The sequence below is a fragment of the Rhinopithecus bieti genome, unplaced genomic scaffold, assembly GCF_001698545.2.
Source record: "Rhinopithecus bieti isolate Rb0 unplaced genomic scaffold, ASM169854v2 scaffold_8601, whole genome shotgun sequence".
Taxonomy (NCBI): Eukaryota; Metazoa; Chordata; class Mammalia; order Primates; family Cercopithecidae; genus Rhinopithecus; species Rhinopithecus bieti.
The window spans coordinates 1036848-1044579 of NW_016806193.1; the positions used below are offsets into that span (position 1 = coordinate 1036848).

General features: G+C 40.1%; 1 long non-coding RNA gene across 1 annotated transcript in view; it reads left to right on the top strand.

Moving 5' to 3' along the window:
* The window catches only part of LOC108531524 (uncharacterized), a 34769-nt gene extending 31406 nt beyond the window's left edge, over positions 1–3363 (top strand). Inside the window, exon 3 of the long non-coding RNA XR_001886184.1 lies at positions 3270–3363. This is a non-coding gene — a long non-coding RNA (uncharacterized LOC108531524). The remainder of the gene's footprint in view (positions 1–3269) is intronic.
* The last annotated feature ends 4369 nt before the right edge of the window (positions 3364–7732 follow it).

Consider the following 7732-nt stretch of genomic DNA (forward strand, 5'->3'; position numbering starts at 1 on the left):
CTTCCTTCCTTCCTTCCTTCTCTCTCTCTCATTTCTCTCTCTCTCTGTCTTTTTCTCTTTTTCTCTCTCGTTTTTTCTCCTGGGAGAAACGGGAGATTAGTGACCTCTTGGGTCAGATTCACTCTGAGCAGCACATTCATTCTTTCATTCTCTCTTTGCTGACTGTCTTTTTCCTATAGACTGAAACAGCACTTAGAGGTAGCTTGCAGCCTCCACCAGACTAGACCCTCTTCATCTCAATTTCTCGTTCTAAGAAGAACACATTGACTGTCTCAGTTTGTGTCCTGTGTCCAGCTTTGACAAAGATGGGAGTAGGCCGGGCGCGGTGGCTCAAGCCTGTAATCCCAGCACTTTGGGAGGCCAAGACAGGCGGATCACGAGGTAAGGAGATCGAGACCATCCTGGCTAACACGGTGAAACCCCGTCTCTACTAAAAAATACAAAAAAGGAGTCGGGCGAGGTGGCGGGCGCCTGTAGTCCCAGCTACTCGGGAGGCTGAGGCAGGAGAATGGCGTAAACCCGGGGGGCGGAGCTTGCAGTGAGCTGAGATCCGGCCACTGCACTCCAGCCTGGGCGACAGAGGGAGACCCCGTCTCAAAAAAAAAAAAAAAAAAGATGGGAGCCCCATAGTACAAGTATGACTTGGCATGGAGTTGAGAATTACATAGTTCTTAGAAAAAAGGGTCAACATAGGCTAGGGAGCTCCTCTAGGAGAAAGATGTCTTTATCTCCCTCACCCTTAAAAAAAAAAGAGTTGATAAACTTATGCTTCAAGTTATGTCTTCTTTCTTTCTCTCCCACTGCTAACTGACCATCATTTAAACAAATCTTTTTAAAAATTATATTTGTTGAATGCTTATTACATAGTAGTCGTTGAATGAGTAAAAGGTATCAAGTTTAATGATTCTAAGAAAATTTTCCAAGTCTCTTTAAAATGATTTCTTTTTAACCATTTCTCTTTGCAAAACAAAATTAAGTTGCCATTGAGGCAGTTTGGTATACTGGAAAGGGAACTAAATATCACCAAAGGCCTGGATTCTAGTTAGTTTCACACCACTTGTTTGCTGGGTAATATTAAGCAAATTATGACCTTTCTCAGTCTGTTTCCTCAGCAGTAAAATGGAGATCATAGTAACAGCTCTTTTGAACACAGGGTTATTAGAAGATCAAATGAGAGAATACATACAAGCATATAATAGATTTTTCCCCCTACTAAAGAAAGGCTTTTGACCCCTATTCTAAGTAGAGAAGTTACTGTTTTAAATGTTTATTTTAGTAACTGCAACTATCATTTTCTCTAAGAATTGGATTTCCTATAAAGCATTTTTACAGTATGCAACTATTAAGTGATGAATTCTTTTAAAACCAAAACTATCCTGAAGGAGATTTCATAGTATTCTGAATCTGATGACTTCCTTGGATACTTTGGAGAAGGAGCAGCAGTGTCCAGATGGAAAACTGAAAAATGGCTTGACCTAGTAAAATAAGATCAAGTACGGAGTCTAATCTGATGTTAGTGTTGTTCTGCCTTCACCTTCTGTCTACTCTGAAGGAATCACCATCAGGGTGGTGAATGCTTATCGTGAACATAATGTCTTTATTGACTGCCTCTATCATGGCAATTTGTAATTAGCTTTGAGTGATTTTTGCATAGCTATGAAGTATTTAGGATTCAAAGAAAAGGATTTTGGCTCAGGACAGACATGTTAAACAAGAAAGCAGCTTTTATTGGAAGTAAGGCAGAAAAGGAGTACTAAAATGGAAATCAGAGAAATTTTTAAAAAGAAAGGAGACTGGGAAGGAATTAGAAATCTGAAGAGAAACATCTGGTTTATAAAGATTGTAGGAGGCCGGGCGCGGTGGCTCAAGCCTGTAATCCCAGCACTTTGGGAGGCCGGAGACGGCGTGATCACGAGGTCAGGGAGATCGAGACCCTCCTGGCTATACACGTGAAACCCGTCTCTGTACTAAAAATACAAAAAACAAACACTAACCGGGCGAGCGTGGGGCCGCCCGCCCTGTAGTCCCATGCCTACTCGGGCAGGCTGAGGCAGGCAGAATGGCGTGAACTCGGGCAGGCGGGAGCCTTGCAGTGAGGCTGAGATCTGGCCACTGCACTCCGTCTGGCTGACAGAGTGAGGACTCCGTCTCAAAAAAAACAAAAAAAAAAAAAAAAACGATTGTAGCAAGCATTACCGAATAGCATTTTGAGTGAATAAAATTGACACTTTTAAAAGGGAGAGGGAAGCAATATGACCTGGAAATAACTTAAAACCTAATAAAGATAATTATGAATAAATGTTCAAAACATGGCATATAATTTCAGCCACTGATTTTCAGAGATGCTTTATTCCTATCTTAGGATCTCAGGCCATAGAAATATTTGGTTACCATTTTAGAGTACATGAAAATAAATAAAAATTGAGCAAAGCAATATTACCTCCTCCATATCTTGCTTTATAGCCAGTGAGGATTACAGGGAGAGAAGTATATGAATAGTGAATTTTTCATATGAGCTCAGCCTGTCTTGTGCTTTATACCTTGACAACATCTGCCCCATAGCTGTGTCATTGCCCATGTTTGCTGCTTTTTCTCTTCTGCTGCATGTGAGATTTGAAGACCAGCTTATTTTCTAACTTTGGTTTGTTAATCTGTAATTTCTTGACTCCTTAACTCATTGCTCCTCTACAAATTAATTAAAAAGCACATTTTACCTGAAATATATGCACACAACTATGAAGATAATGGAGCACATAGTTTCCTTGTGCTTTTAGGAAGAGGGTTCAATTGAATTTTGTTTCCTGTTGAAGTATTAAAATTGCTTTTATAAACTGCTGAAATGATGAAGAATAGCGTGAGCTCTCCAAATAATAATCTTATTCAATCTGTATTTTTAAAATCTGTGATTTGACAAGTTTCATAGGAGCAGTCTTTCTGAATCGCCATTTTAAAAATTAAGTGGAAACTCATTAGTGCAAATTACATACAATGATTTTAAGCCCCAGGAGGCTGTGTACATATTGAATAGTCATTTGTTCTTAGTTTATTGTAAATATAGCCAATTAAGTTCATTGTAAAACACACACACACACACACACACACGCAAATCACATTTGTTATAAAATTGGTAAAATGTCTTGAAATTTAACAGTTTGACATCTCAAAGCACATATAATTTTGGAATATCTGGCAACCAATGAGACTGTATGTTTCTGATTAGCTTTGTCCATCCACTGGTTCATCCATTTGCCTTTTTTCTGTTTTTGTAGATCTGAACCGAATTAAGACGAACAAGCTTTCACAATTGCAGCAGATGAAGATCCATTGGTAAATCGATCAGAATTTTTGGCCTACCCTCCAAAGAAAAGGTAACTGGCTATTCTGATATCGCAAGCACAGTTGAACAAATATAGTGCTTCCGGTGATAATAGAGTTTGAGTTTTACCAAAGGATGATAGTTTGTTAATTTTAAGGCATCTGTGTAAGATCTCAAATGTTAAATGTAATCCTGTATATGATCTTAGAAAAATGAAATGACAATGAATTTAGGAGCATGATATTATTAGGTATTTGTTTCTCAACACAAAAACTGCTGAATAACATGCCCTCCAAATTTGTTAAAATTGCAGGAAGACTTTAGTTATAGAATCCTCCTTCTCTCCCAGTCTATACCCACTTTTTTCTGGAAGTTATCCAAAAGTGTGCTCTTGTTTCTTTCCAGCACCATTCCCCCAGCTCCTGTTTTCTTGTCTTTCCATGTAATGTAGACCCAGCAGCTTAGGCCAGGGAAGATCCTAAGCAAGATTGTAAAACAGGCAGGCATTCTTCAGGCACACTTTCTGGGCCCAGTGCCTTTGCCCAGGCTGCCAGACAGCTCTACGGTAATGAGTAGTCTCTGATCATTACAAAAATAGCAGCCATCATTAATGGAGTGTCTTTTTTTTTTTTTAGACAGAGTCTCACTCTGTCACCCAGGCTGGAGTGCAATGGTGTGATTACGGCTCACTGCAACCTCCACGTCCTAGGTTCAAGTGATTCTTGTGCCTCAGCCTCCTGAGTAGTTGGAATTACAGGTGTGCACCACTACAACTGGCTAATTTTTGTATTTTAGTAGAGATGGAGTTTTGTTATGTTAGCCAGACTGGTCTCGAACTCCTGACCTTGAGTGATCCACCTGCCTTGACCTCCCAAAGTGCTGGGATTACAGGCATGAGCCTCCAATGCCTGGCACATTAATGGAGTTTCTCACTGCATGTCCACCATTGTACATTTACTGTTTTGGGGAGGATAGTGGTGAAGTTTCACATAATACGAAGCAGAAAATTCCTGGAGGAATTTTGATTAAAAAAAAACAGGGCTGAGTACAGTGGCTCACACCTGTAATCCCAGGACTTTGGGAGGCTGAGGTGGAAGGAATTGCTTGAGCTCTGGAGTTTGAGACCAGCCTGGCCAACATAGCTACACCCCCAACTCTAGAAATATTTTGTTTTATTTTATTTTATTCTGGAGTGCAGTGGTGCCATCTCGGCTCATTGCAAGCTCTGCCTCCCGGGTTCTGGAGCAGCTGGGACTACAGGCACCTGCCACTATGTGCAGCTAATTTTCTTTTTGTATTTTTATTAGAGACGGGGTTTCACCATGTTAGCCAGGATGGTCTCTATCTCCTGACCTCATGATCCGCCCTCCTCGGCCTCCCAAAGTGCTGAGATGACAGGCGTGAGCCACCGCCGCACCTGGCCTACAAAAAATTTTTAAAAATTAGCCAAGCACAGTGGTATATGCCGTATAGTCCCAGCTACTCAGGAGGCTGTGGCAGGAGGATCCGTTTGAGCTCAAGAGCTTGAGGCAGTTAGCCATGATGATGCTGCTGCACACCAGCCCCAGCGACAGCAAGACCCTATCTTAAAAAGCACGCAACAACAACAACAAAATTATTCTCCTGCTTCTGAAAGGAATGAGATAAATTACAAGTTAAGGTGCAGTTTAAGATGAGTCATTAAAGACTAAAACAGAACAGAATGGAAACAAGATGAAAGGCGTTTCAGCCTCTGGAATCAATTATCTTACATACTTAGGTAACAAATGTGATGCCACAATCAGGTTTTAGGCAACTATAGCAAAAATGGTAGCATTTCAGACAACACATAAAAGATAACATTTTTACAATTAACAATCTGAAACAGCTTCACAAAAAGTGTTTTAGTACTATTGAGATGTTTAAAAGAACAATTTGGGGAGCTATGAAGTCTCCACCTTGAAAACAGTCTCTTAAAATTTTCTGGACTAAAGCTGAAGGGAGATGCAGAGATATCTTTCAGTGATCATTGAAGTCATCACATTGAATGTTGTTCATTGTGTCATGTCTGCAAGGTGCCAGAGAAGAGAGAAACAGGCTTTCCTGTATGGTGTCCAGTCACTGACAATGGAGGAGTATAGGGAGAAGCTAAGAGGAAACAGGTTTGGCAGAATGCCAGAGGAGCTCTTTAGTGCCTGTTTATGGAGTTTCTACTGTGTGTATGGGGATTGTCCCTGGGAGGAAAAGGAGACGAATAGGAGGTGATTTACATGGACTGCAGTGATAACTTAGGCTTTTTTGAATATTATACCAATGAAAAGATTAATATGATGCCAGGAAGTAAGTGACCAGGAAGCAAAGAAAGAAGAGGAGTCACAAGTTCAAAAGTCTGGAGAGACCAGAGAGACCAGAGAGGGGAAATAAAGTGAGCCAGGTGGAACTGTGAGAAACTATCCTGTCCATGATCCATCTAATGTGGCAACCTCTTCTCAGCAACAGATTGTAGGCCCAATATCTGTTCATTCAACAAAGATTTATTGGGTGCCAACCTACATGCTATGTTCTCTTATGGGCACTGGGGATAAATTAATAAATCGAAAGGACAGATATCCCTGCCATTGAATTGGCACTTACCTTTTTTTCTTAATTAACAAGTAAAAATTGGATATGTTTATCATGTACAGTGTATTCTTTTGAAATATGTATTCATTGTGGAATGGCTTAAATCAAGCTAATTAAGGTAAGCATGACTTCTCATACTTGTGTTTTGGTTGTGAGAACACTTATCTAGTCTCTTTGCAATTTGCAAGAATACAATACATTGTTATTAACTATAGTAAGCATGTTTTGCAGCTGAAGTTCTTGAACTCATTCTTCCTAACTGAAATTATGTACCTTTTGACTAACTTTCCCTAAACTCCTCACCTCTATCCTCTGGTAACCACCATTCTATTCTCTACTTCTATGAATTCAACTTTTTAAGATTCCACATATAAGTGAGATTGTGTCCTATTTGTCTTTCTGGGCCTGGCTTATTTCACTTAACATAATATCCTCCAGGTTCATCTGTGTTGCTGCAAATGACAGGAGGTCTCTTTAAAAAAAAAAAAAAATAGAGATGGGGTCTCACTATGTGTCCTAGGCTAGTCTGGAACTCCTGAACCCTGGGCTCAAGTGTTCCTCCCACCTTGGCCTTCCTTCCAGAGTGCTTGGATTACAGTTGTGAGCTACCACATCTGGCTGGATTTCCTTCTTTTTAAAGATGGAATAGTGTTCCATTGTATGTGTGTATACCACACAGTGGAATATTATTTAGCTATAAAAAGAAGGAAGTATTGATAACATGCTCCAACATGGATAAACCTTGAAAACGTTTTGTTAAATGAAGGAAACTAGACACAAAGGCCACATATTATGTGGTTTCATTTAATATTCAGAATAGGCAAATCCATAGAGACAGAAAGCAGATGTGGTTTTCCGGGGTTGAGGAGGGAATGTGGGCAGTGACTGCTTGATGAATACAGGGTTTCCTTTCGGAGTGATGAAAATGTTCTGGAACTAGATAGTAATGTTGGTTGTACTACACTGTGAATGTACTAAATGTCATTAAATTGTACACTTAAAATGGTTAAAGCCCAGGTGCAGTGGCTCATACCTGTAAATCTAGCCCTTTGGGAGGGCGAAACAGGAAGATTACATGAGTCCAGGAGTTTGAGACCAGCCTGGGCAACATTTGAAACCCTGTCTCTATTTAAAAAGTACAAAAATTAGCTAGGCGTGGTGGCATGTGCCTTTAGTCTCAGCTATTTTGGAGCTGAGGTGAGAGGATCACTAGAGTCTTGGAGGTTGAGGCTGCAGTGAGCCGTGATTGCACCAGCTGGATTGCACTTGAGCCTGGGCAACAGAGCGAGACCTTGTCTCAAAATAAATAATAAAATGGTGAAAATGGTGAATTTCAGTTATGTGAATTGTATTTTAAAAATAATGGCATTTAGAAAGACTTTCAGAAATGTGTACTTTATGTCTTAGACATGAGAAGGTAGTTTAGCTAGAGTGGAGTCTTGGTAAGGGGCAGTGGTGGATGCTAAAGGTGGGAAAAGGTTTGGCTAGGTATTGAAAGATACTGACTGGCCAAGGAGTTTAGCAGCTGTAAATATAGCACCATATACTCCATGAGGAAGAAGGAAACTCAAGAGAGGTTGCTGCCCTGGGAATCGCAACTAAAGATGAAGTTTTAAGCAAAGGAAGTGGCCTGTAGTTTTATCAGTCTATGCCGTTGCTACTCATCTAACAGAGTTTTGTGACAATCTCACAAAAGTTTCAATATTAGTTTAGAGTTTCTTCTTCTTCTAAAAAAAACTTCATAAAAGGATAATCATCTTTTAAAATAATCATCCTGACTATAAAACTATGGTTTTTTTTGGGGGGGGGGGGGGG